Here is a 20,436-nt window from a genome sequence, read left to right on the forward strand (position 1 = left end):
GGCTTAGATTTCTAAATAAATATTCACCTCGTCCCTAGATAGACCTACTCCTGAAAAACTCGTGCGCAAGGCTTTTTGTCCCTACGAGGCCACCGTCATTTACCCGACGGGAGGGGTGAGCGAGTGAGCCCTGCAATCTAGAATTTGACCACTGATGTCACTGTTTTCAACCCATTTTACACACTGGCCCTTTAAGTGCAGACTTTTATGTTTAGTGAGGAGAGAAGCTCATAATCAAAATGGACACTCTCATCTATTTCACAGTATAAGAACCACAACTCGACAGTGTAACATTACTGTAAAGCTGGCCTTTTTTTTGGATAAAAACTGTTGGGAAATCTTCATAGGAATTATCAAAACATAACACCCCTTTTTGTTGACCTATAATTAGGCCTACTTTAAATTACATGGTTCAAGTGACCCAATTCCGATTTTTTCCTCTCAAGCGGCACAGATCGGATCTGTAACACGAACGTGTAAACAGGGAAAAAAATGCATGATATCGGATATTGTCACATCAGATTCAGGCCTCCTTCATATGTGGAAATATATCGGATATGAATCAGATATCTGCCAATAGGTCTGTAATGTAAACAGACAGATCGGATATTTCCTGACAATCCATGTCGTACGTCATGAATAATGCGACGACAGTGCATTTTGATGACGTGCTCATGAGCGAGGGAAAGGAAGGAAAGCCAAATAAATCGCACGTCAATCAAAAACTATGAACCAAGAAAAGCACAATCTATCCTGAATGAGACAAACTGCTTGATCCCCGTCTCCAGTGTACCAGCAGAGAACCTGCAGAACCCAATCAGCGAAAACACACCGGGCTACACAGCCTCTCTACCTGAGCAGCTGAAGCTGCAGCTTGCACCCTCGACACACAGACGGTGCTTCTGCATGCCAGCCAAACGTGTGCGCAACTGTGAGAAATAAATATGTGAGGTGTACGCTGCTTTTCTATCTTTTTTTTTTCTTTTTCTTTTTCTTTCTTTTTTTCTGTCAGCGACATACACTCCTAACACAGGACGGGTTGTTTTTATTGACTGAGTTGATTATTAAGCCATAGTGATGCGCGGATCGGCTCTGATAGCACCCGAATCAGCATGTATCCATGCCCTATCATCCAGCCGCACCCATCTGCAGCTGCACGGACATTTCCACCGCTCTGTGTAGGCAAAGTTACCTTTTAAATTATGTGGAGCAGCGCCAGCTTTCCAGGTGATTTATTCTTTAACGATTAACTTCAAATATTTAAAGTTAGTCTTTAAAATTGCTTTCAATAATGTAAACATTTCCATGCACGCAGTAATGTCACTGTAGCAAATACCGTGGGACATTTACACAGTGGTCAAGAGTGCTGGACCCCGAAGTGTCGCACAAAAAACTGGAAGCTGCCTGCGTTCTGTTTTGCCTCCGTGTGTCCGTGAAAAATAAGGAGAATAGAACATGTAAACAGCAGTCAGGAAAAATCTGATATAGGCAACAAATCGGAATTGGGCATCAAGACATGGTAGTGTAAAGGCAGCCTTAGAGCTCTTGGCCCAGCTGCTCAGAATTATTTTGATCAGATTTTGGATCAAATCTTAAAAATGGGTTGTTCAAAAGAAAAAATTAAAGGATTATGAATTGGAATAGATCATGTCATCCAGCTTTGGTTTTGATCTGGATGAAACCCTCAATATGAGCAGTTCAGAAGTTGTTAGTGAGATCGGGATACCTTTGATCCCAAAACTCAGGATGATCCTGATCCAAACAGAAGACTGGATTCAGGGTGGATTTCAGGAACAAAATGTGATACAACTTTTAAATTGGTTGATTATGTAAACATTTATTTCACTCATTCTTGAGATTTTGGATGAAACCTTATCTTTTGGGGTTTTTGATTTTTACTCTTTAAGAAGGCTGGAAAATATATTTTAAAAGAACTGTGAATCCGCTGTGATTGTTGTAAAGGCACCATTGCCTCAGAAATCTGGAAATCTCACGGTTCAGAAACACTTAAAAGCTCATTTCTATCATAAGTTGTCCCAAAGTTATTTAATGTTTTCTGTAGAGTATGTCACAGGGTTAAAATACAACATTAAAAAAAACAGTTCGGCAGGTGAGATCCTTAAAGGTACTTGTTATTTTACATATAGGATCATACTTTTTTAGAGAGCTACTTTAAGTCCCCCGTCACAGCTGTCTGCTGCGTCAGTGTGTGTCAGTTTAACACTGACACATTGCTGTTGTATTCAAATTTGAATTGTCCTTTTGTCACAGTGATTGTTAGCTTGTTGTGAAAGAACGTGGGAAGCGCTGCACTGCAGGTGTGTGGTTTTAAAAGCAAGTGTGAGGTGCTTGAATGAGTCAGTAAAAGGCAGCGTACACATACTGGATGCATAGGATTTCAGTTGCTTGGAAACAGATTGATGACTTGGAGTAAGAGAAGACAAACGGAGGAACGGACACAGACAGTTAGGCAGGCCCACAGTAAAACAAGAGGCCCTGAGACAATGGTGGCATACATGAAACAGACAGGCAGTGATGAATGAGAAGGAGAGGAGAGGGAAACTGGTGACGGTACACTGACTCTGGGCCAGGGAGCCCCGCTGTGTGATACAGGACAGCCAGTTGGCAGTCTGTGCTTATTTTAAACCAGCAGTCCCAGTGAAGCACACAAGTTTGGCCTGGACCAGTGAATGTAGGTCAGAGAAAGAGGGACACATTCTAGGGAGGCAGTCCCTCTGCTGATGGAGGAGTTACTGGGAATGTTACTGGAAACTGAGTTTATTTTATCTACTGGGCCTCTTCCACTGGGACAGGACTGGAACTTGGCCAGAGTGTTTGAAGGCCAAGTTCATTACTTCTACTCTTATAAAAGGAGGAGAAACTATATCTGGTTCCAATAAAACAAGATAAATATTACATAATGATCTGATTAAAAACAAGAACGAATATCTTGTTATAGCGGAAAAGGGTTTTGCTGTCAGGAGTCAGGACGATACAATTATAAGGATCTATTTTTACAACAAAGCATGCCATTTAAAAGAGAAAACATCATACAATCGTAAACATGTATTGTTATCACAATAAAGTGTCTTCTAGGAGAAAAAAAGACAACATATGACAATACAATGATAAAAGTATTATGTTATCATGACAAAGTATCTTGTTATATGGAGAACAAGCTCTTCATCTCATTATAATCACATAGGTGTCACATTATAAAAAACTGTGTATTGTAGTTATGACAAAGTATGTCACTGTAAGGGCAAAGAATATCTCATTAAAATAACAGTTTCTCATCATCAGTGCTTTGTTATAAGAAAAATGTATTGCATTATAGTGAAAAAGTATAAAGCATCTCTTTATTATTAGTATTATTGTTATTATGATAAATGTTTCTTGTTATCACAACAGATTGTGATAAGGAGGAAAAATGAGAACAGCAACTAATTGTTACAGAAAAGAATTTCATTGATAGAAAAAAATGTCTCTTTAGATTATGATAAAAACATTATAGAATTCTAACAAAGCATCTTGTTATTTGAGGGGAAAATGTCTCAATAATTAAACTATTGCCTCATAACAACAACCCACCTTGTCATATTATGGTATAATGTTAAAATATGTCATAATTATAACAGTATCTGAACCCAACACAACAAAATATAGTGGGTAATATGTGATATATACTATGTAAAGAAAAAATGTCTCAGCATACAAATAGAACTCTCTTTATTACAACAAAGCATTGTGCTTTTACATGTATATCTTGTCATTGCAACAAAGTATCTCCTTGTTCATGTTATAAAGAGAGAACACATTATAATAAACAAATTAAATCATGTCTCTGTAAGGACAGAAACATGTCTTGTGATTAAAGAAATACCCACATTGTTATAAATATCGTGTATGCCTTATCAGCTATTTCATACTGAGAAAAATGTTGGCATTCCTCATATTGTGAAAGATTTCTCATCACGATGAAAAATGTTAGTAATTTAATTTAATTCAAAGTAATTTAAGCCATCATTTGCTCTGGTCAAGTCTTTCTACATTTCCTAAAGCACTGATAAACTGACTGGTTTTAATCTAGTGGACACTACAGTGACCTTACAAGACAAGAGGCATGCCATTTTGGTTAATATTGCTTTGGTAGCCTGACACCCATTAACCAATGACAATCTGGTAAATTTTTGAGGAAAAAAATACAAAATGACGTGAAATACAAGAGGTGCTTTTCTTTCCCCTGGCACTTCATATCTCAGTCAACTTTAGCAGCACATTTCAAAGTGCTATCCATTAAGAGGTAGGCTAGTGACATTTTGTGTTGTTAATGTCTTGCCTTTATTAGCTATACATTCTGTTGGCTTTGCAGACAGACAGCGGGCTAGCCATGTTAACATGCAGAAAATGGTGCCCCTTGCCTGCCCATTGATCTCATCTGGTTAGCTAGCCTTGGCAGGAGCTAGCCAATGACGCCGCTTTTTCGGTCCCCTTTAGCATTGTTTACTATGTTAGCACCATGAGTCATGCTGACGCCGCTAACAACAACAACGCAAAGGGCGCTAACATAGTCAACAATGCTCAAGGGGCTTTGCAGCTCAAAATTAAGCCACTTACGTATTGGGGAAACGTGGGGGAAGACCAGAGGGTGGGCACAATGTTTCCAGCTGGCTAGCTCCCACCTAACCCAGGTAGTGTGCAGTACATAGCAGCGGCTGCTAGCTTACCAGTGTAGCATAAATACCTTATGAGCTTTGAATTGCTACTGCACAGTGCAAGTTATACTAGTAAACTACTACTAACTAAGAGTAGCTATGTTATATATTATAGTTAAAATCTAATAGAACCATATTTTTTTACCAAATACCTTGATATTGCAATGATATTGAAGGGTTGACTATTGGTGCTTTCACAACATATTTACACAGCTACATTTTTGTTAAATCACCATAAGTATTGCGGGTGTAGAACAACAGCACAGTCTGGTACGTTCAGGAGATGACATCACTTTTCTGTAATCTGGCCTTTAAAACCAGGAAAAGACTTAGGATATTACAATATCCAAGATAATATTTAGTCGCATATCATGATATCGATATAATATTGATATATTGTCAAGTCCTACAGTTCACCAAGTGATACTCAAGATGCTGCATTATTTAAGAGGAAGCTTGTTCTGTCATCTTTTGTTCTTCTTTCTAACCTTCAGAATCTGCTGTCCATTGCTTTCCTCTCCTCAGCACTGGAGACATTCAAGTGAATCATATGTGAAAAGTGCTAAATCAAACTGATAGACTGGTCTTAGCGTGACTTCTTCATTTCAAGTAGTTTAAACAGACATGAGGGAGGAGGAGGAGAGATGGATGGAATGAGAATGAGCTGGGATTGTGCTGGAGGGGCAGCTGACCTACACACAGATCCTGGGAATAGATTGAGTGTGTGTGTGTGTGTGTGTGTGTGTGTGTGTGTGTGTGTGTGTGTGTGTGGGTCGTGGAATGCCAGCTGACGTAAGGCTCAACATGCCTGTGCTGGCAGAAGTAGCCATAACAGACATATGACTTAGAATGTGCTGGCAGTTTGTCTGTAAATGTTTGGCCATCGTGCCACTGGTTCCAACTGATGTACTGAGTAATATACTGAAACAACCACTTGCATGCAGTGAAGATTAACTGGGTCCCAGTTGTTTATGACATACTTAGCAGGTTTTTTGTAGGTACACTGGAAACATCAGCAAATCAAGTACACTGCTGTAGTAACTGATAAAACTAACTGGGACATCATACCTCAACATGCTTAATTTTTGAGAGTGGTGTTGAGAAACTCCAGGAAGATCTTAGAAAACCGAAAAGTATAAAACAAATTTTCAGGGTCAAGAAAAATGAGAATCTCAGCTTTTGAGTTAGTGCCTGAATAAGATTTAAGTGTGTGAGCCTGTTTATTTCCGCCGTAAAGTTGGGTATTTTAACAGTGGGATCTATGGGGATTGACTCGCTCTAGGAGCCAGCCTCAAGTGGTCATTCGAGGAACTGCAGATTTTGGCACTTCCACGTTTGCTTATTTTTCAGCCCTGAAGGTGGTAAAAAGGATGTCAGGGTTTGAACAGAGCTGTGTAGGAGGGGGTCAGATGGGCCTTTAAGTACTTCTAGTACTCTATTCAGTGCTCCATCCAAAAGGAACAATAATACTGTTAAAACCGCACATTCAGTGCAGCTATAAAACCATGCTAAAATGATGTGAGAATTGATATTGGACATATAACTAATTGAGTTTTTGATAACAGAAAATGAAATTTTCTTGTGAAGTTATCAAATTTAGCTAGGTAGCTCCCACTGGACCCAGTTGGTGCTTAGTGCAAGAGGAGCAAAATGAACCTGTAGATCGACATGCGTAACTGGTCAAAAATGCCGATTAATGGTTAGCCGTTGACATAGCTACCATCAACAAAATACAGTTAGCTTCTTTTGTGTGCAGTACAGATGGACCTATCGCTCTGTTGGTCTTTTCTGCAGAAGACAAGTGAACTCACCTTTTAAATATCAAAATGATACTCAGGTATGATACTTTTCTTTGTGTTATAATCCAGATTACTAGTACAGACGCAGGCCTGCGATGCATGTTTACCAGGTAATTACAGCTATAGAGATGAGACATTTCATGTCACTGTTGCAGTTGCACACTCTGGATCAAACCCTGAGATATATTCTCCCATCAATAATTATTTCATGGAAAGCACTGCTATGAAAAAAAGCAATTTCCTCATCCAGTAGGACATAATCTCATAAAAGCAAAACTAATTCTTAAACAGAGAAAATGAAACCGCCTTCCAGGAAAAAAAATATCTATAATAAAAAAATAATCTGTGTAGAAACCGAACTGGCACAGTCTCAACGAATTAAATCAAGAAAAGCTGCTTCACTTTAAAACTTAACAACATCACTTTTGCTAATGTTACAGGTACTCAGCTGCATATCTGTGTGTGTGTGTGTGTGTGTGTGTGTGTGTGTGTGTGTGTGTGTGTGTGTGTGTGTGTGTGTGTGTGTTTATGTTTGTTTTGTGTGTGTGTGTGTGTGTGTGTGTGTGTGTGTGTGTGTGTGTGTGTGTGTGTGTGTGTGCGTGTACAAGCAAGGAAAAAGAATTAAGCAAACGTGTACATTATTAAAGAAGTGCCAGCAGGGTAATCATCATATATTAAATATTAATAGCATCAAAACAATTGGCCATATCATTCAATTAGTTTGCATTGGCTGGCGGAGCTCGGCAGCTTTATCTCGTCGCCTCAGTATATCTCACACACACAGCTCAGGATGTTGGCATTGCACTTAAAGAGCACATTTAATTTTAATTGCAGATTTTCTGTTGAGGGTTCCTAGATGGAGTGTAAGCTCTTTCTGTGTTAATGAAAGCCTTGATTACCCTGCCACCCTGGGATGATATGTAATGAAATGGGCAATACATGCCATCCATTGTACATAGTGATGAGGCAGACCCTTGCAAATGTGTCTAGTTGAGCTAAACGTATTGCCGTACTCCAGGCGCCGGACCTGACAAGGTGTTAATTAGGACCAGAGTCCTCTGAGAGTCTGACTTCACAAAGACAAGTTTAGAGGGAGCGGCACTTTTTAAGCACTCTCCTGGCAACAGCTTTTATTATCCTGGTTCCATCATCGATTTTTCCCCGGGAACTAGTTTGTTTGAACTTGGCTGCAGCCCCACTGTGTCTCCACTTTAATAATGATTAAAATCAATAATGAGCTTTGTTCTGTTAATCTGCTCTAATCCAGCTCGGGATGTCAGCTCAGGCGATGACTGGCAGCTCCGAGCCGGCCTGCGTCCGCCTCCTATTTTCTGCGAAGGAAAAGCCCAAGAAAACCACTCTGAGTCGGAGCCGCTTCAGCTGGCAGGATGAAGGGATGAAGGGAGTGAGGGGAGAGGAGAGAGGAGGACGAGGAGGGGGGCTGACGTATGAGTCACTACCAGGAAATGAATTGTCCTTCAAAGGCTCTATGGAGTGTGGGAAAGACGGAAACACTGCAGAGAGTTAAAGGAGCTCGCAGGAAACACAATAAACCTTCAGTGAAAGTTAGTCCTGGAGGTCAGAGAGGGTAAGGAAGAGAAGAAGATGTAAAGACAGAGTGAGACAGAGAGCAGGTGGTGGTGTTTGGGTGATGTGAGCCTTGGCCTGCCAGACCTGTTATACCCCGCAGACTCTGCAGTGCTTCCTGTTTGGCATGTGCTGAGGAAGTCCTGCTAGAGCAGCTGTGCAGCCTTGAAACACAATATATTTACTCCACATTTCTGCATGGTTGCGTATCAGCAGAAACACACACACTCCCTGACATCTGATGCGTATACAGTACAGTCCTGTTCACCATTGTGTTTGTATCCCTAAAGACAGCGTAGCCTCATCTGTCAGAGTGTGACCTTCTGAAACTGAATTTCTGAGACAGACCACGACCAAGGCTCAGGCCTGCAGGGCTTTGTTGCCATCTCTCATTTCACTTCACGCCTAAAGTCCAGGGTGACTGATGGCCGGCACAAATCACACTTCACACACCTTTTCCACGTCCTCACACAGCGGAGTCATGCACCACAATACAACTAGACACAGTCAGGTCTTGAAGCCATTTCAACGTCTTAAAGTTTTTGTACCACACTTGTGATAGTCCGTGGCTAGAGGCATTATGTTTTGAGGTTGTCTGTCCGTCCATCCCATTCTCTCAACACAATATCTCAAAAACGCCTTGAGAGTAATTCTTCAAATGTGGCACAATTGGACTCAAGGATAAACTGATTAGATTTTGGTCGTCAAAGGTCAAGGTCACTGTGACCATGTGTAGGTCTTGAAGAGGATATCTCATGAATGCCATGAGGGAATTTCCTCAAATTTAGCACAAACATCCACTTGGACACAAGGATCAATGGATTAGAATTTGGTAGAGGAGGTCAAAGGTCAAGTCACTGTGACCTTGGGCCTGTTGCATTCTTGTGTATGCGATATCTCAAGAATGCCTTGAGTGAACTTCTTCAAAACAACCAACAAACAAAACAAACAAATTTCACACAATGAAATAATGACATTTTATATCCAAAAGGTCAAAGTTCAACTTTACTGTAGCGTCATGACGTTCTTCAAAACTACTTTTCTGGTAACGTTTAACGTCATCACAGAAGGTGAGACATTTGGTTGGAAACTAAATAGTACATAGTAACACTAATCTTGAAACTGTATAGATTGTATAGATATTTTGCGCTGCCAGGTTGCAGATGTGAGTGAAGCATCCGTGTTTTAAAATTTGTAGTTTTAAGATTTTAGCTTTCATAGTGACTTTTCCTATTTGTTCCATTGACCTGATGGATATTTAATATGCTAGTACACACTCTGCATTTTACGTTAATTGTTGCCACAAAAATGACCTTGAATGTTATTTGAACTGAGACTAGAAAGGCTCAGTCAGTCAATTGATGTCTCTTTTATGTGAAATTTCAGCTGTCACAATGTCCCTGCATGGCATTTCCCAGATCCATTTTCTCTACAGGCCTGTCTTGTTCGATTTGAAAAACATGCAAAGAGTTTAGCTCACAGCCTGCTGGCCTTCTTTTGAACTCCCCAAATGGATTGGCCTCTCCAGTGTTAACATATGATTACTGGATATTTGAGTCCAAGCAATGTTTGAGGTATTTTCCTCAGTACTGATTCTGATGACTGTGATATCAGTCTGTCACTCCAGCTGCGTCATAGCCTTGTGGGGAATTCTAAGCAGGCAACAGGGATGCATCAGTCTCACAGTAAGTAGTAAAAACATGCTGTTCACAAAACAAAGTAAATGGCTTGCCAAATAAGTTTGCATTGTCGACTTTTTGGCCAACCAACCCTTTCTCTTTTTTTTTTTGGCTGGAGCCCTCTGCTTTGCCCCCAAAAGTAGGGTTGCAGCCCCTATCCCCATGTGGGATTGTTTATATCATCCAGACCCATCTTTCCCCTTCTGTGTCACCTATGATATCTTTTTTATTATTATTATAACGAGCACCAAAGTGAGTATATTTAGTTTCAGTTAACCTTATATAACTTTATGTATAATTTACCTTAAAGAGTGTAAATCACAGCAAGCGGCTAATAAAAACATTGTATATTTCAGACAGTCCAATCGCCAGAAAAACATTGTACATTTCTGCAAAACTACAAAAGTCACATTTGCAAGTTATTATGTAGCATGTATGTTAGTGGTTAACCACTTGGTCATGGTTAGGAAAAGGTCATGGTTTGGCCTGAAATAGCTGGTTTTGGGGGCACGACCTCACCTGGAAACATGGTAATGTCTTGGTAAAAAAACAACACAAAAAAAATGCTTTTCATGGTGCTAAAAACTAGAGATGCACTGATGGTCGGTGACCAGAATCTGCTAATTTCCAGCTTGATCGGCCTTGACAGGTGACCCGCCAGTCAGATTTCTGTGGATGTTTAATGAGACACTCATCTTTGATATCATAAATGCATTTTCACTATTTAAAGCTATGTTTCCAGTGGCTTTAAAGAAAAGTGTAAAATATGTTTGTGTATGCTGTCAATTATAGTTTGTTTAACGAAAGAAAATCTGAATCGGCCTTAATTTGTATCAGCTGGGCAAACTTTTAAAAAGTTGGATATTGGAATCAGCCCAGAAAATTGCAAATGGCGAATCTCAAAAGCTGCTTTTAAAACAGCATTGGGTCGCTAAAACACAACTGCTTGTTAACTTCCTTGTTAGTTGGTCCTTGTAGTCTCAATCTGTGTTCTGCAGCCTGGCTGGTGTCTGGCTGATGGGTGCCATGCCATCCACCATCCCCTCCATCTCCAGATGAGTCAGCGCATACACTACATCAGTTAGAAATGTTGACATGATACATATTTGGGGTTATCGTCTGGAAACTGGGCTGATTTAGATTAGAAGAAATATGTTGTTGTTGAATGATAATGGCCATGAATGTCATTGCACGAGCACTGACTGTATGTTAGTTGTCTAACAATGAAAGCTTTAGGGTGGCAGTGATGGCCAAGTTGTTAAGGTGTTGGATTTGAATTCCAAAGAGATCCTCCTGTGCATGTTCAAACCCTGCTTGTAGCGTTGAAAGGTTTTAAGTTGTCAGGACATTACAGTGACCACAAACAGAAGGGACAAACAGCAGGTTTCATAAATCCTTGTTAAGATTATATTGTCCATTATAATGTATTGTGGTTAAGATAACAGCATACACTTAAAGCGATACAGAAACATCCTGCTCATTCAAATGACTTCAACCTACAATCACCTGTTTTATAGACAGGTGCATTAACCAACTAAGGCATTGCATCACGTCTGAAGGTTATTGAATATTAATTGTGTCCACTTAAGTTTGATGTGTACATATGCTGTGCATTAATATACTTTGGAATCATTAGATGTTGTCTTCTATCTAACATCTATCAATAAATTCTGCATGAATGCAGGAAATATGTGTTAGGTGTTACTGCGTTCCACATTGCAGCACTGACTGTATGCGTATTGTTTGATAGTGGCAAGTAGTGTGTGGCTGTGATGGCCGAGTGGTTAAGGCGTTGGACTTGAAATCCAATGGGATCTTCCCGCGCAGGTTCGAACCCTGCTCGCAGCGTCAGATTTATGTTCTTGAGACAATTTTTAAGGACACAACAGTGACCACAAACAGAAGTGACAGTTTTTTTTTCATTCAGCAAATATGCAGAATCTGTAGGCGACAGGACAAGGCTTTGGTGTATTTGTTTTGGTAGTCCATTTGTAGTCCAAGTGGTATTGACCAATCACGTTTTAAAGACTGGTAAACAGTCCCAGTGGAGAGGAAGTCTCGGCCCAGATCTGCTGGCTACACTGGTTCAACCTGAAATATTGGCCCTCGGCCCCAGAGGCTTCTCACTGTCAAAGGATAGCTGATGGGTTCTGAGATTGTTTTGTATCTGGAAGAACTCAATCAGCTTACCAGAGATGGACAAATTAATAGAAATAATATATTGTCATGTATTACAATTGCCTTGCAACAAATACAGCCATACTGATGAGCAAAGAAGTCCGGTCTTGACCGTGGCAAAATAATCTCAAATCAGAGCAACCTTCATGACACTGACAACTTTGACTTTAGACTGAACAGACACCACTAACCAACTTATCCTGCTTCGGCATTCGGCATTGGGAGTGAGTTACTGCCCCAAGCAAGGGAGTTCAAGTATCTCGGGGAGTTTCCTCCATGGGGTGGCTGGGCTCAGCCTTAGAGATAGGGTGAGGACCTTGGACATCCGCAGGGAGCTCGACGTAGAGCCGCTGCTTTCGAGCATGTGATCAGGACGCCACCTAGTATTGTCGGTGTAAGAGGTCCTAGGCACATCCCACTGGCAGGATGCCCCAGGATAGACCCAGAACAAGCTGGAGGGATAATATATCATGTCTGGCCTGGGAACACCTCGGGGTCCCCCAGGAGGAGCTGGAGAGCTGAGGAGAGCGATGTCTGGAGTAATTTGCTTAGCTTGCTGCCCCCATGATGCGGCTTCGGATGGAATATGTGCTCATTCAAAGATAGTATAATGAAGGGCTGAATTACTTTAATTAAAACAGTTAAGTTATTTTTTATAATACTGTTTTCTTTGTTTCCCTGGCACCAATTAATTACAACAGAAAATCAGCAACAATGGCTTACACTTTCAAAATCAGGGTATCTAGTCCATAACATTCATAAAGTTTCAAAGGCACTGCTGGGATTTGAACCCAGGATCTCCTGTTTACTAGACAGGCGCTTTAACCAACTAAGCCACAGCGCCTTTGGTTATGACAATTGAGTGATATTCATATGATAATAGACTGATATGTCATTTTGTGGTGTGTTTGCTGTATATCAACAGACTTAAGAATAATTTGCAGATGCTATCTTGTATCTGGAAAAAACTCTGATGGTTTTCTATGATACTTTTACTAGTGTTTTTATTTTGTCTCATACTGTAGATGTGTTTATCAGTTGTAGTATGAGGGTTTGGTCAGGATTAAGGAGACTCTTTTGGTTTGGCCATGAGGTCGTACAGATCGGTTCATTTAAAAAGACTGACTCCTTCAAACAGCCTGTCTGCATCTTTTGCATGAACAAAAAACTGAAGGTCACATGCAGCCTGTTAGAACTGTGGAGCTATTGTAAATGATGATTCTGCTTTGTCTCTTCACTCTGGCAGTGCTTTTATGATTATCACAGTACATTTATTAACTATGACATTTCATATTGTCATATTTTTGACAGAACCAAAGATGCTCCATAACAAAAGATGATGCATTACAAGCTGTACCAGTGGTATGAAACAGTAGGCTATAAACTTCCTATTTTCTAAGTGGGCGCAGTCATCTCTCCCCTGCTTCCCTCCAGCTTGTTTTGAAGTGCTGGGGTCATTGTGTTGATGGATGAAAGCACACACAATACTAGATACAGTGCAAATGACATAATATAATATGGTGCTGTCAAGATGTCCCACAATGCACAGTCAGCACTCTGCTCATATATTTTTGCCATGCGTTGACTTTTTGTGACAAATGCATTGCAGTGTCAAGATAAAGTGCTGTCACTGGTCCTGCTGGTAATGCACACTGATGCTCCAGGAAAGCAGCAGTTTTTTTTTCACTGCTTTGCAAAACCTGGCTACTTCACCTTGACAGTATGTTTTCCTTGGTGTGTGCTACAGCATTTAGTTCTGTTTGTTAAATGACACACTGCTCAATGATGTGACCAATGGTTGTTGTACTCAGCTTCACTCTTCACAAGGCCGCTCACAGATCACGCCCAGATAAACACAGGTGTGTCTATTGAAAGCTAAGATACACATTCTTCGGGTCTAATGAGGACTTGTAGAGAAGGTTGTGATGCAGGCAATATGGAACTGTCTTTACATTATTACAGCATCTTGAATATCAGCCAAGTAGTGTAGGACATTTAAATACATTTATGGGGCAGCTTTTGCCCCCACTGTCAAAAGAAATGGAGCATTGATAACATTTTGGAGCACTTTTAAAAACAGTAATTAGCACATAAGGTAGCTGTATTTAATGTGAAAGGAAATAAAATGCCTTAGTAATCACCACCTTCTGCCAACATGAGTAAATAAAAAGCGTATTAATGCAGGAGACACTTCTAAATATTTAAGATTTTATTTAGCTCTAAATAGCCTTCATATATGTATAATTCTTTAGTTTATCATGTAGATAAATGGAAAAAAAATATTAAAATCCCATTTGGAAACTGTAGAAGGTCTGTTGCAAATATTTGGGTAAAAAAAGGCAGTGTTTCACAACCTGCTGACCGTACAAACAGCATCAACAGATTTGGAAATGAGTGGAGTATTCCCTCTTATTGATGCAGTTCTGGAAATAACTTCACTTGAAATTTTAGCATGCTTTATTTCATCTTCAAATTTAGCACTTTTTACGTTTGCGCATGGATGAGATTAAATTATAGACCCAACTATGCAGCACTGCATCATTGGTTAGTAGACTGAAACAGTATTTTCTAGATTTAGGATTTAATAGCTGACTCGACTTGTTGCATTGGGCTCAGTAACTTCAGTCAAGGGCACTGATCATTCCACCCAGACACCAGTTAGTAAGACTCACATGTCAGCTGTAACAATAATGGTAGCTAGTTAACATCTACCATGAATTTGTTGATGCTGTTAGCTGGCATTAACACACCAAAGACTTTTTAAATCATTGCTGTAAAAGAACAGTTTTCAGCGGTTGTCTTTACTCCACTGAAAAGAGATTAGGGTGTGAATGTGTCTGTGAGTGGGTGCTTTACCTGCCCTCCCCTGTGAACAGCACCTTTTTCATATTCAGTGAAAAGAAGGATTACCCCTCCTGTTGCCAAGTCTTTATACCAAAACAATAGGACATACATTTTAAGACAGCCATTTAATTGTCTAAGTCAATCAAGCAGATGAAAGTTTTAATGCTTCATATATTTCTAATGTTGTGTTCACACTGGGCGCGAGTGATGTGAAATACACAAATTAAGTGGTGTGAATGAAGCAGTTAGAGTGATTTCGCATCATATATATGCTTTTTTGCGTGAGTTGAAAAATCTAAACTTAAGCGACTGATTCGCAACACAATAGTCAAATAGTATTGAGATTCTCAGGGATGTATGACGTTCATTCATTGACTCAGCGATTCCACTTGTGTATGAAGCAAGTCAGCACAAAATATTCTAGTGTTCAAGCGTGATGCGAGTGATAACGACAGCACTGTTCCTGTAAGTGTGTGTTGGACATAGGAATGGGAATTAATTGAAAATGATGGCGAAATATAAGATAAGGATATTGGCCTAAACTGGTGTACATTTCTGTGTGTGTGTGTGTGTGTGTGTGTGTCACAGTTTTAAGGGGCATTATTAGATTTCTTTGGGGCATTTTTGCCCTTTGCCCCTGTTTATTTCGATAATACAGTTTAGCCAAGTAAACCAACATACACAGCGTTTGCCCTGAGCATTCATCATTCCTTTTGTTTTCAACAGAAGCTATTAACCTTGATCCAGTGACAGGGGCTCAGGGAGCTGACAGCACACTTCACAGATGGGTGACAGGCCATAAACAGGCGTTGAGGCCAATTAGAGCCAGTGTGACAAACATGGAGGTTCCTGGTTGTCCTAGCCAAAGATTGTGACCATAGCATGCTGTCAGGTTGAGGTTAGCTGTGAAGTGTGCTTGTCAGGTCCCCCCTGCTGCCAGTCCTTGTTAAAGCGTAGAGCTGGATGCACGTATGCTTGACAAAAGGGGTTTAAGGTCCGAACGTAGATATCTAGCTCTCTGTGTGCATACGTATAGCAGATTTTGATTTGTTCTTCAACTATCTCCACCAGCATCAGGAACTCGTTGGAGCAAACACAAACACTGGCTCACATTGGGTCACTGTTTGAATAAACTAGTAAAATTGTAACTTAAACTGTTGTTAATGAACCAAATCTTTGCTTTAACTTTAACCTTAACAGACAACCAAGCCGAGATTGCTCAAAAAATGTGGGTCTCGGTCTGCTTCCAAACAGTGACAGTGATCCCACAGTATTAAGCCCGCAATCATTACTGTAGAAGACGCCTTCTTTTTATCCTGTCTCTGTTAGTCATTATTTATAACATGTGATTGATTTGCAGCCTACTAATAATGCTTACATCAGTTATTTCTCTATAAGCTCTTTGTGAAACCAAAGAACATAAATATAATGCATAAACTTCTGTCAGTCGCCAGAATTTGATTTTCCCACGTTGGTCCTGATGATGCAGGATGACAAATGCCAAAACTGTCTAATTAGCGAGTAACTTGTTTACTCCTCTTGGTTCGTTTGAAAAAAGTCAGTGTGAACAGGAACCGAACCAAAACCAAACATCAATCACCATATCCATTACATCGGAGGCCAAGAGAAATAAAAAGGTCAAGACTAAAGCTGCTTAACTTGATGGAGCTTTGTCACTTAACATAGCTGCTGGAAACAAGTCTGAGGAGAGAGAGTTTACAGACTCTAATTCCAAAACAATGAGCTTAAATAGGCTAAGGAGCCTGTAGAGCTGAGATGAGCCGCAGAGTTTCACATTTAACAGTCATTTGATCTGTTGATAATACAAAATATTGATCAGTGCAGCTTTAATAAATAGTAACTATGGGTTTTATTCAGTATACCATGAAATCAGTGCACTTTATGAGAAATCGTTTAGTTCTCCTCTCTGCCACTTGCTTCTTGCCTGGTAGCAGTCATGTGTTTCATTGATTGAGTTAGCTTGTCTGCTGTAGTGTGTAATCGCGGCCCCTCATTGGGCCCCAGATGCTAGCTCTGTTTTTCCAGATGTCTCTTAGAGGACCAGGGAGGACTGCGTAATTACATTAACTGCCATTGATTTTTTTTCCTGTTTTTTCCAGACGCCATTAATGTAGCTTAACTCTACCTCAGGCCCCGGAACACTGTAATTACGATTAAAGTATTTATGTTGCTCGCACAGTACACAATAAAAGGGCTAGCGCTGTTGTGATGTAGCTATGGGAAACAGCACCTGAAACCTGGCTGCTATCATTTCTTTGTTGTCTTATCACCACTGTTCCGGCTCCCAGCAGCACTCAGCCCTGCCCACCTACGTGATGAATGTCCTCTCTCAGCCCTCCTGTGTTTGTGTCTTTGAGGCTCAGCACAATAAGCTCAATTCAGAAATTCTCAAATGTTCAATTACCCCTCTTGTTTTTCTGTTTTGCCCTCGTTAGGCATCTTTTAGCCATTAGCCATTTTTTCTCTTGATAAGAATGTTTGCATACCATTCCTTTTAGCCCTCTATAGCAGAACACAATTTATGGTTGGCCTTAACTTAATTTAGGTCATGGTAGGTATGGCATGTGTTGCTATAATCCATTATGCAAGCAAAGGAGGCTGTTGTGGAGATAGTATGAGTGTCTGCTCAGTGGTTGCAGTAAACAGCAGAGGAGCAAAGACAGGGCAACTGTTCACCTCCCTCCCCCTCGTGTCAGATGTTTATCAGCCCATCTCAACTGCTGGTGCTGTGAACACTCCCTGGGGCAGGGGAAGGGTAGCCAGTGGACTGAAGGAGTTCTGTGTGTACACGGTCAGCTGGAGGAGTTATTCTTGAACTAGTCTGGTCTGAGAATGTGAGTAATGATGGATAAATAAGAGGAGAGGAGAGGGAGAAACTGGACAAAGAGACATGATTAGCAACAGATGGCGACGCTTAACGTCAGAGAAAGTGTGTGAGCAAGAGGAGAATGTGCACATTTTTGTGTGTTTGTTTAGAATTAGAATCAGCTTTGATGGCCAAGTATGTGTGCACATACAAGGAATGTGACTCTAACTTTTGGAGCTGTCAGTGTATATAGAGCAAGACATACAGCTTAAAACAAGGACAACTAGAGACCATCTTGTGATGGGATCACTCCAGCTGCGATACAGAAACCGTGACTTAAAGCTAATATGGGCCAGGGTGTGAGTTGTGGGGGGGTTTTGACCTCAACTACACACTTGTAAAGTTTTGTGAGGGGCTGGATACAGAACTGGGTAAATGTACCAACTGAATTATGTCAGTACAACTGAGTACCGATACACATTATATCCATCAGTGAAATATCGGTGCTCAAAAGTGCATCGAGTTGAGACCGCTGGGTTTAGACAAGACGCAGTAGTGCAGCCCAAAGCCTGGAAGCCAGCCAAGGAGCTTTGAGGTCAGCAATAGAGCGTCACAGAGTCGACAGGTTCATCTTCAGAAATGAGGCGGAAGTGGCCCAAAGCTGGCAAGCTGACCATGGGGCTCCAGGGCTGCCCCGTCGGCCTCTATGTCTGCCGCTCCTTCCTAGTGCTGCCGATCTGCTGCAACATGTTCTGTCAGATCTATTTTCTTTTCTAAATTATTAGTAACGCACAAACATACACTCTGGGGCTGCTCCATCGGCCGCCCCATCAGCCACTCCATCGGCCGCTCCATCGGCCGCCCCATCGGCAGCTCTGTCCACTGTTCTATCTGCTGCTCTGCCCACTCCTCTCTCTCCTCTCTATATTATTTTAGTAATAGCCTAGTATCACTGCTAGATGAGCAGACTCACACTCACACACACACACACACACACACACACACACACACACACACACACACACATACACAAGCAAACGGACATAAACAGAAGATTACCTCTATGTGTACTGAATTCCAGGCACCAGAACTGATACCGGTATCGGTTCAAATGTTACACAGGCCTAGCTATCGCACTGACAAAATATGTCCACAGACAAACAAACACCATGCAGAGTACCGAAAATGTCTTCTGTTGTAGTTCCCGCTACAATAGCTGCCACCTGGACAACATTTTGCCTTGATAACACACACACACTCAAGAGGTGAAAACAGTACAGCCATTGCAACGTTGAACAAGGGACAAATACACATACAGGTGGCTTAATGTATACACACATATAGTATATATATTTACATATATATATACGGGGTGGTTGGATTATGTTTGACAGATATCTACATGTTTACAGTGTATATTTAAACTGTGGAAATATGTAATTTACTGGTAGAGTGGATGCTTGCAGTTAGGGAGTTATTCCACAGGGATTGTTCCTGACTCTGTATGACTGTTGTTAAGTGTTCACCATTGTGACAGCCAGTGAAAGGAGCTGATCTTGTGTCTGTTTTTTTCGGAGTGAAGTGTTCTGTACCACAGAGGAGAAGCTGTTACAGGTCGTGCCCAGGGTGTGAAGGGTCGCAGTGATGTTACCTGTCTGTTTCAGAGGGCTCTAGGGTCTTCATATCTTCATGTCTTTTCCTGTCAGTGGGGTAATGGGTCACTTTCTGTCTCTCGCTCTCTCTCTGCTATCTGCAGATACCTCTCTGCCAGCTCTTGGCAGTAGTTCATTTGTAGACATAACTAACAGCTGGTCAGGCTCTCGGGCTTGTTGTGTTGTTTCAGCTGACCAATTAATACTGTTTCTACAACACAGCTAAAAGACATTAAGGAGTGCAATCAGAATGAAGCATTGAACAGTGTCTATATATTGCAAATGAGCACATTATTGGTGATTGCCTATAGCACACTGTTATTATCTGACTGTATTTCAGCAAAAAGGATTGTTTGTCTGTTACTTCATGTTTCCTGCAGTAATGTGTCGCTCTCTATAGATCCACTGAGCAGATTGATAATATACTATTCAATAAAGACTGACAAAGTTGGAGGAGACTTTCCTCTACAGCCATCTGACAGACATTAGCAGTTATTTCTGTAGCGGAGCTAATTAGATCAGTTTTCCTGCACAGCTCTGGGGTCAGCTGGTCATATTACTGTTGTAATAGCCATGGTGACTGGTCAGAATGTATTTGTGTTTTTACTGTGTGTTTATAGCAATATGATATAACTGAAGTTCTCAGAGTGGCTTATCGGTTACTTTTAAACATGATAAAAAGATCTTTCCCCAAACTGACCCTCATGGATTTAGATTCACAACTAAATCAACCTCACCCTTAGAGGTGTCAGATCAGAAACACTCATATGAATCTTTTTGGAAGGTAACAGTAACAAATCTATCTGTTTGATCCTTCAGGTTGGTGGACATGTTGGTGGAAACAGGCCCCACAAAGTTATAAATCTGCTCATCACAACCTAAAACGTGTGAACACAATGCGCAGCTTCCTGTTCTGCTAATTCAAGGGGAACAGAAAATGTGTACTCCCAAAATAAACGACATATTCAGAGAATCAGCTACAGAGGCCCATCTCATTAGCCATCATTCAAAACAGATGGATACTGAGACTCAAGTCAAAGCTCACATTAGATACACTGCAGGCACCAAGGTCATCTGTAAAATGGGAGAGCTTCTGGTTTGTTTTATTTCTTGCACTGTATTTTCTGTATAAATTTCTGTTAAAGGTCCAGTGTG

The 20,436-nt window shown here is 40.8% G+C and overlaps 1 protein-coding gene and 2 non-coding genes across 3 annotated transcripts in view; 2 read left to right on the forward strand and 1 right to left on the reverse strand.

Annotated features, from left to right (window-relative positions):
- Window positions 1-20,436, forward strand: part of adam19a (ADAM metallopeptidase domain 19a) — a 283,587-nt gene that overhangs the window by 126,233 nt on the left and 136,918 nt on the right. The window lies entirely within an intron of this gene.
- On the forward strand, window positions 11,547-11,628 carry trnas-uga (transfer RNA serine (anticodon UGA)). Its single transcript has one exon. It is a non-coding gene; the product is annotated as a tRNA-Ser (tRNA).
- On the reverse strand, window positions 12,729-12,802 carry trnat-agu (transfer RNA threonine (anticodon AGU)). Its single transcript has one exon. It is a non-coding gene; the product is annotated as a tRNA-Thr (tRNA).

Source organism: Epinephelus moara, chromosome 17, assembly GCF_006386435.1.
Source record: "Epinephelus moara isolate mb chromosome 17, YSFRI_EMoa_1.0, whole genome shotgun sequence".
Classification (NCBI taxonomy): domain Eukaryota; kingdom Metazoa; phylum Chordata; class Actinopteri; order Perciformes; family Serranidae; genus Epinephelus; species Epinephelus moara.